Source organism: Neophocaena asiaeorientalis, unplaced genomic scaffold, assembly GCF_003031525.2.
Source record: "Neophocaena asiaeorientalis asiaeorientalis breed wild unplaced genomic scaffold, Neophocaena_asiaeorientalis_V1.1 scaffold268, whole genome shotgun sequence".
Classification (NCBI taxonomy): domain Eukaryota; kingdom Metazoa; phylum Chordata; class Mammalia; order Artiodactyla; family Phocoenidae; genus Neophocaena; species Neophocaena asiaeorientalis.
The window spans coordinates 6436323-6449685 of NW_020173979.1; positions in this window are offsets into that span (position 1 = coordinate 6436323).

The window sequence follows — 13363 nt, forward strand, 5'->3', positions numbered from 1 at the left end:
GGGACGAGGGCAAAGGATTTGAGGGGAATCGGACCAGAGCTGCTCTGTGCTCGACTGACTTGGACAGAGGCACTTACCTAAAGCCTTTGTCTCTCAAGGGCTTCATTTAACCACTCCGTGAAATGGGTACAGAACTAACAAAATCCATTAATTTATTCAACAGCATTTATTATGCACATTAATATGCCAGCACTATGCCAGGCGCTGGAACACAGCTGGAAACAAGTCCGACAAGGTCCTCACTTTCATGGAAGTTACATTTTAGAGGGAATAGATATACCAGACAAGACAGTAAATAACAGTTAAGAATCCGCCTACCGGGCTTCCCTGGTGGCGCAGTGGTTGAGAGTCCGCCTGCCGAGGCGGAGCAACTTAAGCTTGTGCGCGACAACTACTGAGCCTGCACTCTAGAGCCCAAGAGCCACAACTACTGAGCCCGCGCACCTAGTGCCTGTGCTCTGCAACAAGAGAAGTCACTGCAGTGAGAAGCCTGGGCATTGCAACGGAGAGTGGCCCCTGCTCACTGCAACTAGAGAAAGCCCGCGTGCAGCAACGAAGACCCAACTCAGCCATAAATAAAGACATTTAAAAAAAAGAAAGTAAATAACAATCTTGAGGTTTTTTTTTTTTTTTTTTTTAATTTTTGGCTGTGTTGGGTCTTCATTGCAGTGCTCGGGTTTCTCATTGTCCTGGCTTCTCTTGTTGTGGAGCACGGGCTCTAGAGCGCAGGCTCAGTAGTTGTGGCTCACGGGCTTAGTTGCTCCCCGGGCATGTGGGATCTTCCCGGCCCAGGGCTCGAACCCGTGTCCTCTGCATTGGCAGGTGGATTCTTAACCACTGCGCCACCAGGGAAACCCCTCAATGAGTTTTAATTGCCAGGAAGGTAATGTGGTAGAGTCACTTGGGTCAGGGAAGGTCTCTCTGAGCAGGTAACATTTGAACTAAAATTTTAAACAGCTAATCTGGGATGTAAGTTCTGAGACGACAGGGATGTCAACTGTCTTGTTCACTCTTCCCTGGATCCCCAGTGCTTCAAACAGTGGTCTCTAAATTTTTTTGCTCTGTGGCCCATGAATGAATTTTAAAAATTCTTACCATAGTCTACAGGCTTTTTAAAGTTGACATCTGAAAGCTCTTGCAACAAATTGAAATAGTGGTAATGAACTATTTTCTGGCATCTTGTTTCTTTTGTAAGTGCTGTTAATGTATTTTCATCAAAACCATGGAGCGGCGAATTTAGCTCATCCAATTTATGGAAAATGTTTACCATATTTATTAATTGGCAAAGCCAGTTCTCTTTGTCAAGTCAAATACTTCATATCATTTTTACCTATTTTTTTATTTTTGAAGTTTGCTTTTATTTTTAAGCCAAACACAAGTGTTAATATATGCCCCTGTGACACGTTTTTACTTCTCTAAGAGAGAAAGATGGATGGAGGGAAGGATGAGTTGGTGAATGGACAAATCAATGGACAGACAGATGTCCACCTTTGGGCCTTTGAAACAAAGCGGGATAAAGGGTCATCTTTTTAGTAAGTTTCCTTTGCTTGGTGCTTAAGGGGTTACCCTCAGGGGAAATTCTTGAAGTTGCAGAGAAGCAAAATCTGCCACCTCAAAATGTGTCTCTTTGGTGTGAGGATTATTTTAGGCTGATTATTTTTATGAAACAGAAGACTCAGGAAGTCTTTCTTTTTACCTTGCCCTTAGTGACCTAAAGAATTTAGATAAAGGGCCTGTTCCTGGAATAGAGCTATCACCAGCGATATCTGCAAAGAATGTGGGCTAGGTGTACTGGGGGAAACTTGGCAGGGCCTAGAGATCAGAGTCTTCTCCGTTTATTTACCCAACACTCGCTTTTCCATCTCTAAGTGAACTGCCTTCCTCCCCTTGGAAGTCCCAAACCCCTACCCCCAATGCCCTCTTTTGTCTTTAGATGAAGATGGTATTTAAGGTGGCGGCTTGGGCCATTTTGGGAGTTCCTCATTTCTCCTGAGTTTTTCCCATGTATACATATTACTAAAAGTTCCTGTGATTTCTCATGCTAACCTGTCTCATGTCAATTTAATTCTTAGACCAGGCAGCCTGAAAAACCTAGAGGGTAGGGGAAAATCTCTTCCTCCCTGAAAGTATGCCTTGTTCAGTTTCTGTTAGTTTACACCCAGGGCAGTGGGAGGGGTGTTATGCCTTTCTCTGTGGAAAGCGAGATACAAAAAAGAGAACTGGATAACTGAATTTGTGGGTAAAGAAATTTTAGGAAAGAGTATACAAAAATTCACAATCTGTAAATGGATTCTTCTCATGTATCCAGGCCCTAAGCCCCCTTAGAATGTCTTCCTACACCCTGAGGTGCATATCACCCAGTTTGTTACAGGACATTGGTAAAAAGCTGTTTCTTAATGTAACGAATAGGAGGGTTGTGAGTGAAAAATGTTGCCTGCTGTATCAGCAAACAAAGGATGTTGCAGCCATCAAGCCATCACATTACAGCCCCCCAGCCGGTGAACCCCAGTATAACTTAGGATGGAGACAAACGGGCTGCCCACTGCCAAGCCCTAAGCCACTGCAGCAACCCCCAGCTGTGCACCCTGAGGGGATTCAGGATGGAAAAAAAGCAGGATACTTGTCCTAGATAGTTAAGGTGCATATCAAAGGAATGATTTCAATGAGCCCAGACTCTTGCATCTTCCCATATATAGAAAAGTACTAACTTCATTAACTTGAGATATCTAGTTTTCTGTAACAGTGATCTTTCGATGCTCTGACTACCTGGTCTTTGTTACAAAAACTCCTATATACCCTGGCTCCCCCCTAACCTCTTGGGAGCAGTCCCTCAGATCTAACTGAGAGGCTGTATCCCAGGTTTAAGTCCTCAGGGGTTTTTTTTGTTTTCCTTTTTAATTTTTTCCTCCTGTTTCAGTTTCAAATAATTCAAAGAATTATAGGACTAGAGGCTTTAAATAAGCTACAATTAGCACAGCATTTAAATTTTTTATTAAACTTTTTATAAGCAGGTTCTTATTAGTTATATCTATTTTATACATATTAGTGTATACATGTCAATCTCCCAATTCATCACCCCGCCCCACCCCCGCTTTCCCCCCTTGGTGTCCATACGTTTGTTCTCTACATCTGTGTCTCTATTTCTGCCTTGCAAACCAGTTAATCTGTACCATTTTTCTAGATTCCACATATATGCGTTAATGTACAAAATGTGTTCTTCTTCTTCTGAAAGTCCTTAGTTTTGTCTGCCAAAACCCCCCATAATTCTCAGTTTTTAGTTTTAGGTTGTGCTTTTTTTTTTCTTCAGTCAACAGGGTTCTAGGCAGAGAGGATAGCAAATGCAAGTGGTCTGAGCCAGGAGCTAAGTTTACTCGAAAGCAGAAAGGAGGGGAATTGGGTGTGAGCTGAGATGGCAAGATTGGGAAAAGCAAAGCATATAAGAATTTGTAAGTGAAGGCAGGGGGGTTTAATTTTATTCTAAGCACAATACGAACCATTGGATGGCGTAGCAGAGAAGTCTAATTTTTGTTTTTCAAAAGGAAGGTGTTACGGGCCAAATTGTATTCTCCCTCAATTCATATGTCAAAGTTCTAACCCCTAGTACCTCAGAATGTGGCTGTATTTGGTGGTAGGGTCTTTAAAGATGGAATTAATTTAAAATGATGTCATGAGAGTGAGGCCTAATCCAATATGTTTGGTGTCCTTAAGAGATAGGACACACACACACACACACACACACACGTAAGACCATGTGAAGACATAGTGAGAAAACTGCCGTCTACAAACCAAGGTGAAAGGCCGCAGAAACGTTGCCCGCCAACACTTTGATTTCAGATCAGACTTCTAGCCTCTAGGACTCTGAGAAAATAAATTTCTGTTGGCTAAGCCTCACCCACAACCCGGCCCCAGTTTGGCAGATTGTTACAGCATCACTAGCAAACTAATACGGGAGGCTTTGGAAGTGGTCCAGGTGAGGGATAATGAACCAAAGTGGTAACAGGAAAAAAAAAAATGGACAGATTCATGATGTATTTTGGAGGTAGAACTGACAGAACTTGCTCTTGGACTAGGAACCCAAAAATGAAGATACAGGGTATGAGAAATAATGAGCTAAGTCTGGCCCGAAAGAAATGAAGGTTATGGGGAAGGAAAAGATGATTGGATCTTTGAATTTTGCTTCCAGTAACAAAAGTTTAATGACCCAGGACCAAACATGCTTCCTATTTCCATAGGGAATAATGTTTACTTCAACCATCCTATTGTAAATGCTGTTAATAGTTCTTAATTTTTCAAATCAACTCATAACAGGAAGCTTGATGATCATTACAGAGGAGAATGTAAATGTGATACTCTGTTTCAAACTACATAAAAAATAATGATGTAACTAACAAAAATTAGGAGGTGTTGCTGAGGAGAAAGGGAAAGTATGTGGCACAATCTCCTCATCTTTATGGCAGGGAGGGGACAGATCTTGCCTGCAGACAATGAACAAGGAATAAAGGTCAATTATTTAACTGAAAACCACCAGATTAACAATTATTAACTGTAGATTCCAGAGCATGGGGGTGTCTTATTTTATATCTTAGGTCTTTCTGTAGCATTTGAGGTGTTTTTTTTAACCACGTGTATTAATTACATAGTAACTGAAAACAAATTCTAAAGTGAAAAAAATTGCGCACCAAGCTCCCATACTGAGGCTCTAGGTGAGGGCAGGCCCCCTTTCTTTTGCGCAGGCTCAGCGGCCATGGCTCACAGGCGCAGCCACTCCGCGGCATGTGGGATCTTCCTGGACCAGGGCACGAACCCGCGTCCCCCACATCGGCAGGCGGACTCTCAACCACTGCACCACCAGGGAAGCCCAGGCCCCCTTTCTTATCCTCCTGCTCACAATGAGAGCTGCCTCAAGCACAGAGTGACTTCTGGGCAGAGGGGGATGGGACCAAGACAAAGTCCTGACCTAATAGGAGACCTCCCCATGCTGAAAACCTCTCCTTGTCCCCTCCCTGCTGTCAGAGAGATGGTGGGGAGGCCACCCAGGGTCCTAGGGTCCCTGGCCCTCATCATTGCCACTTGCCCAGCACCTGGTTTCCAGTGTCACACCAGCCTTAGTCTTTATATGAAGGCATTTTACTGTTTGTAAATGCAAGAGATTGGTAACAACATAAATATCCATCAATTAATTCATGGTACCTTCATTTAGTGGAATCTATATGGTTATTAAAAAGAATGAAATAGAATAGCTCAAGATGGTGCAGTAGGAAGACGTGTGCTCAGCCCTTCTTACGAGAACACTGGGATCACAACTAACTGCTGAACAACCATTGACAGAAAAACGCTGGAACCTACCAAAAAAGATACCCTACATCCAAAGACAAAGGAGAAGCCACAACAAGATGGTAGGAGGGGCACAACTGCAATAAAATCAAATCCCATACCCGCCGCCCAAACTGGAAAACAATTATACCACAGAAACTCTCCCACGGGAGAAAAAGTTCTGAGCCCCATGTCAGGCTTCCCAGCCTGGGGGTCTGGCAATGGCAGGAGGAGTCCTCAGAGAAGCTGGCTTTGAAAAGCAGTGGGATTTGATTGCAGGAATTCCACAGGACCTGGGGAAATAGAAACTCCACTCTTGGAGGGCACACACAAAGTCTTGTGTCCACCAGGACCCAGGGGAAAAAAGCAGTGACCCCATAAGAGACTGGGCCAGACATACCTGCTAGTATTGGAGGGTCTCCTGCAGAGGCAGGGGGTGGCTGTGGCTCACTGTGGGGACAAAGACACTGGCAGCAGCAGCAGTTCTTGGAAGTACTTATTGGCCTGAGCCCTCCCAGAGGCCATCAGCCCCACCAAACAACCTCTAGGCTCCAGTGCTGGGTTGCCTCAGACCAAACAACCAAGAGTGAAGGAACACAGCCCCACCCATCAGTAGACAAGTGGATTAAAGTTTTACTGAGCACAGCCCTGCCCATCAGAGGGAAAAGACTACCCACCACCAATCCCCCCCATCAGGAAGCTTGCAAAGTCTCTTAGATAGCCTCATCCACTAGAGGGCAGACAGCAGAAGCAAGAAGAACTACAGTCCTACAGCCTGCGGATCGAAAACCACAATCACAGAAAGTTCGATGAAATTAAAGAGTAGAGGATTATGTTGCATCCTCCAGATGAAGGAACAGGATAAAATCCCAGAAAAACAACTAAGTGAAGTGGAACTAGGCAATCTTTCAGAAAAAGAATTCAGAATCATGATAGTAAAGATGATCCAGGATTTCAGAAAAAGAATGGAGGCAAGGATCTAGAAGATGCAAGAAATGTTTAACCAAGACCTAGAAGAACTAAAGAACAAATAAACAGAGATGAACAATACAATAACTGAAATGAAAAATGCACTAGAAGGAATCAGTATCAGAATAAATGAGGCAGAAGAATGGATAAGTGAGCTAGAAGATGAAATGGTGCAAATCACTTCTGTAGAACAGAATAAAGAAAAAAGAATGAAAAGAAATGAAGACAGTCTAAGACACCTCTGGGACAGCATTAAATGCACCAACGTTCACATTATAGGGATCCCAAAAGGAGAAGAGAGAGAGAAAAGCTGAAAAGGTCCCTAACATGGGAAAGGAAACAGTCATCACAAGTCCAGGAAATGTAGAGAGTCCCAGGCAGGATAAACCCAAGGAGGAACATGCCGAGATACATAGTAATCAAATTGACAAAAATGAAAGACAAAGAAAAAATATTAAAAGCAACATGGGAAAAATGACAAATAACATACAAGGGAACTCCCATAAGGTTATCAGCTGACTTCTCAGCAGAAACTCTGCAGACCAGAAGGGAGTGGCATGATACACTTAAAGTGATGAAAGGGAAGAGCATAACCAAGAATCTCTACCCAGCAAGGCTCTCATTCAGATTTGATGAAGAAATCAAAAGCTTTACAGATAAGCAAAAGCTAAGAGAATTCTGCACCACCAGACCAGCTTTGCAACAAATGCTAAAGGAACTCCTCTAAGCAGGAAAGAGACCAGCAACTTAAAATGACCTGGTACATATATAGTCTGCTATATCAAGGCCTCACGGGAACAGCAAACACAAAAACTACAATAGATACACAAACAAAAAAGAAAAAGTAACCCAAACACAGTACTCGAGTGATCAAAAAACAAAAGAAGAGAACAAAAGAGGAAGGGAAGAAAGAAGACTTACAAAGTCAACCCAAAACAATTAAGAAAATGGCAATAGGAACATACTTATCAATAATTACCTTAAATGTAAATGGATTAAATGCTCCAACCAAAAGACTAGACTGGCTGAATGGATACAAAAACAAGACCCATATATATGCTGTCTACAAGAGACCCCCTTAGGATCTAGGGACACATACAGACTGAAATTGAGGGGATGGAAGAAGGTATTCCATGCAAATGGAAATCAAAAGAAAGCTGGAGTAGCAATACTCATATCAGACAAAACAGACTTTAAAATAAAGACTGTTATAAGAGACAAAGAAGGACACTACATAATGATCAAGATATAACAATTGCAAATATATATCTACCCAACAGACGAGCATCTCAATATATAAGGCAAATACTAACAGCCATAAAGGGAGAAATTGACAGTAACACAATAATAGTGGGGGATTTTAACACCCCACTTTCATCAATGGACGGATCATCCAGACAGAAAATCAATAAGGAAACACAGGTTTTAGATGACATATTAGACCAGATGGACTTAATTGATATTTATAAAGCATTCCATCCAAAAGCAGCAGAATACACATTCTTCTCAAGTGCACATGGAATATTCTCCAGGACTGACCACATGCTGGGCCACAAAGCAAGCCTTGATAAATTTAAGAAAACTGAAATCATGTCAAGCATCTTTTCCAACCACAACACTATGAGATTAGAAATCAACTACAAGAAAAAAACTGCAAAAAACACAAACACGTGGAGACTAAACACTACGCTACTAAACAACCAATGGATCACTGAAGAAATCAAAGAGGAAATTAAAAAATACCAAGGGACAAATGACAATGAAAGCACAATGATCCAAAACCTATGGGATGCAGCAAAAGCAGTTCTAAGAGGGAAGTTTATAGCAATTCAAGCTTACCTCAGGAAATACGAAAAATCTCAAACAACCTAACCTTACACCTAAGGCAACTAGAGAAAGAAGAACAAACATAACCTGAAGTTAGTAGAAGGAAAGAAATCATAAAGATCAGAGCAGAAATAAATGAAATAGAGACTAAGAAAATGATAGCAAAGATCAATGAAAATAAAACTGGTGCTTTGAAAAGACAAATGAAATTGATAAACCTTTAGCCAGACTCATCAAGAAAAAAAGGGAGAGCACTCAAATCAATAAAATTAGAAATGAAAAAGAAGAGGTTACAACTGATACCGCAGAAATACAAAGACATATACAAATCATAAGACACTACTACAAGCGACTGTATGCCAGTAAAATGGACAACTTGGAAGAAACGGACAAATTCTTAGAAAGGTACAATCTCCCAAGACTGAACCAGGAAGAAATAGAAAACATGAACAGACCAGTCACAAGCACTGAAACTGAAACTGTGATTTAAAAACTCCCAACAAACGGAAATCTAAAACCAGATGGCTTCACAGGCGAATTCTATCAAACATTTAGAGAGGAGCTAACACCTATACTTCTGAAACTGTTCCAAAAAATTGCAGAGGAAGGAAAGCTCCCAAACTCATCCCGTGAGGCCACTATCACTCTGACACCAAAATCAGACAAAGATACCACAAAAAAAGAAGATTACAGGCCAATATCACTGATGAACACAGACGCAAAAACCCTCAGCAAAATGCGAGCTATCTGAATCCAACAATACGTTAAAAGGATCATACACCATGATCAAGTGGGATTTATCCCAGGGATGCAAGGATTTTTCAATATCCGCAAATCAATCAGTGTGATACACCACATCAACAAATTGAAGACTAAAAATCATATTATCATCTCAATAGATGCAGAAAAAGCCTTTGACAAAATTCAGCACCCATTTATGTTAAAAACTCTCCAGAAAGAGGGAATAGAGGGAACATACCTCAACATAATAAAGGCCATATACAACAAACCTACAGCTAACATCATACTCAATGGTGAAAAGCTGAAAGCATTTCTTCTAAGATCAGGAATAAGACAAGGATGTCCACCCTTGCCACTTTCATTCAACATAGTTTTGGAAGTCCTAGCTATGGCAATCAGAGAAGAAAAAGAAATAAAAGGAACCCAGGGCTTCCCTGGTGGCACAGTGGTTAAGAGTCCGCCTGCCGATGCAGGGGACATGGGTTTGTGCCCCGGTCTGGGAGGATCCCACATGCCGTGGAGTGGCTAGGCCTGTGAGCCATGGCTGCTGAGCCTGTGCGTCCAGAGCCTATGCTCCGCAACGGGAGAGGCCACAACAGTGAGAGGCCCGCTTACCGCAAAAAAAAAAAAAAAAAAAAGGAACCCAAAATGGAAAAGAGGAAGTTAAATTGTCACTGTTTGCAGATGACATGATACTATATATAGAAAATCCTAAAGATGCTACCAGAAAACTACTAGAGCTCATCAATGAATTCGGTAAAGTTGCAGGTTACAAAATTAATACACAGAAATCTGTTGCATTTCTATACACTAACAATGAAAGATCAGAAAGAGAAATTCAAGAAACAATCCCATTTACCACTGCATCCAAAAGAATAAAATACCTAGGAATAAACCTACATAAGGAGACAAAAGACCTGTACTCTGAAAACTATAAGATGCTGATGAAAGAAATCTAAGACAACAAAACAGATGGAAAGACATACCATGTCCTTGGATTAGAAGAATTAATATTGTCAGAATGACTATACTACCCAAGGCAATCTACAGATTCAATGCAGTCCCTATCAAATTACCAATGGCATTTTTCACAGAACTGGAACAAAAAAATCTTAGACTTTGTATGGAGACATGAAAGACCCCAAAGAGTCAAAGCAATCTTGAGAAAGAAAAAGAGCTGGAGGAATCAGGCTCCCTGACTTTAGAATATACTACAAAGCTATAGTCATCAGAACAGTATGGTACTGGTCAAAAATAGAAATATACATCAATGGAACAGGATAGAAAGCCCAGAAATAAACCCATGCACCCATGGTCAATTAATCTACAACAGGGACTTCCCTGGTGGTGCAGTCATTAAGAATCCGCCTGCCAATGCAGGGGACATGGGTTCAAGCCCTGGTACAGGAGGATCCCACATGCTGCGGAGAAACTAAGCCTGTGTGCCACAACTACTGAGCCTGCACTCTAGAGTCTGCAAGCCACAGCTACGGAGCCCGAGTGCCACAAGTACTGAAGCCTGCGTGACTAAAGCCTGTGCGCCACAATAAAGAGAAGCCACCACAGTGAGAAGCCTGTGCACTGCAACGAAGAGTGGTCCCTGCTCGCCACAACTAGAGAAAGCCTGCCCGCAGCAACAAAGACCCAATGCAGCCAAAAAATAAAAATAAATAAATAAATAAAATAAAATTGAAATTAAAAAAAAATTAATTTACAACAAAGGAGGCAAGACTATACAATGGGGGAAAGACAGTCCCTTCAATAAATGGTGCTGGGAAAACTGGATGGCTACATGTAAAAACATGAAATTAGCACATTCTTTAACACCATACACAAAAATAAGTTCAAAATGGATTAAAGACCTAAATCTGAGACTGGACACTGTAAAACTCTTAGAGGAAAACATAGGCAAAATACTCTCTGACATATATCACAGCAATATCTTTTTCAATCCATCTCCCAGAGTAATGGAAATAAAAACAAAAATAAACAAATGGGACCTAATTAAACTCAAAAGCTTTTGCACAGCAAAGGAAACCATAGCAAAATGAAAGACAACCCACAGACTGGGAGAAAATATTTGCAAATGATGTGACTTACAAGGGATTAGTCTCCAAAATTTACAAACAACACATGTGGCTTAATATCATGAAAACAAACAACCCAATGAAAAAAATGGGTAGAAGACCTAAATAGACATTTCTCTAAAGAAGACATACAAATGGCCAAGAGCACATGAAAAGATGTTAAACATCGCTAAATATTAGAGAAACGCAAATCAAAACTACAATGAGATATCACCTCACACCAATCAAAATGGCTATCATCAAAAAAATCCACAAACAATAAATGCTGGAGAGGCTGTGGAGAGAAGGGAACCCTCCTACACTTTTGGTGGTAATGTAAATTGGTATACCACTATGGAGAGCAGTATGGAGGTTCCTTTAAAAACTAAAAATAGAACTACTATATGACTCAGCAATCCCACTACTGGGCATATACCCTGAGAAAACCATAATTCGAAAGGACACATGTACCCCAATGTTCACTGCAGCACTGTTTACAATAGCCAAGACATGGAAGCAATCTAAGTGTCCATCGACACAGGAATGGATAAAGAAGATGTAGTGTATATATATATATATATATAAAAAGAGAAATGATATGGGACTTCCCTGGTGGCACAGTGGTTAAGAATCCGCCTGTCATTGCAGGGGACACGGGTTCCAGCCCTGGCCTGGGAAGATCCCACATGCCACGGAGCAACTAAGCCTGTGCACCACAACTACTTACCCTGCGTTCTAGAGCCCACGAGCCAAAACTACTGAGCCCACGTGCCACAACTGCTCAAGCCCGGGCGCCTAGAGCCCGTGCTCCACAGCAAGAGAAGCCACCGCAGTGAGAATCCCACGCACCGCAACGAAGAGTAGCCCCCGCTTGCCCCAACTAGAGAAAAGCCCGCGCGCAGCAACGAAGACCCAACACAGCCAAAAAAAATAATAATAAATAAATTTTAAAAGAAATGATACAAATGAACTTATTTACAAAACAGAAACAGACTCACAGACTTAGAGAATGAAATTATGGTTACCGGGGGGACGTGTCAGGGGAAGGGATAGTTAGGGAGTTTGTGATTGACATGTATACACTGCTATATTTAAAATGGATAATTAACAAGGACCTACTGTATAGCACTATTATGTAACAACCTGAATGGGAAAAGAGTTTGAAAAAGAATAGATACATGTAAATGTATAATTGAATCACTTTGCTGTACACCTGAAACTATCACAACATTGTTAATCAACTATACTCCAGTATAAAATAAAGTTTAAAAAAAACTGAAAAAAAAGAATAAAATAGCTTACAGATACCTAGAACCATTCTAGATATATTAACTCAATCATTTCTAAATGTGCTTCTATCATCACTACTTTCGCCATTTCTTTGTGCCACTATGTTGATTATGTGATTATGTGATTTTTCCCCCCCCCACCCCACGGGGCTTGTAGGATCTTAGTTCCCCAACCAGGGATTGAACCCGGGCCCTCGGCAGTGAAAGCACAGAGTCCTAACCACTGGCCAGCCAGGGAATTCCCGATCTTTTTCTTTAAATCGATTCACTTTTTTAACTTAAGTATTTGCTAATCCTCACCCTAAGGAGTAGTAGCTGTGAATTCATGGGTTTAATGGCCAAGTTAAAATAAACATATGATTATAATTATACAAAGTTCACCTAGGTACCCTCTAGCATCTTCTCCTACACTTCACTCTGGGAAACACCGCATGAAATCATTGGTTATCACGACAGCCTGGCAAAAGGGTGGAAAACCACTGGAAACCACCCCCCCCAAAAAAAACCCCAAACAAAAAAGGAAAACCACTGGAAATTACCTGGGTTTGTGTTGTTACTTAGCAGGACTGGAATTAGAACTTTGGTCTTAGACTAATTCATTCACTGAACAACTGTTTGAGGGTCTGCTATCTCTCAGGGACTGCTTTGGCCCTGGGGCCAAAATGGTGCACAAGACATGCATGATACTGCTTCTATGTGTCCAATATCCTCATGATCAGAGATCCAAAACCAAAATATCAAATACGTAAATGCAAGTGGTAAAAACTTCTATAAAATTAAGCTTAGGTCATTTTGTTACTTCTGATTAGCTTCATGTATATTTATGGTTGGCTGTAAATATATGACTTACCATGTTCTCCTAAATAAATGTACTCAGTCCCAAGTGCCCTGGGAGAAGCCTTATTAGTGGTGCAGGACAAACTTCTACGTTTAGTAATTCCCAGGAGCATCTAGAATATAACAAGAATATACTTTCTACTAGAATATAACAACTTCCTTACCTTTCATTAACAACTTAATTCTTTTCAGCGCCTGTAATGTATATCTCCCGGAGTCTTCATGCCACTTAAAGAAGCCAGCAAACATGCTGAGAAGAAATGACTGAGAGGCACTTTTACAGCTTCACGGGGAGCTTTGAAAATGCATTTTTTAAATGTA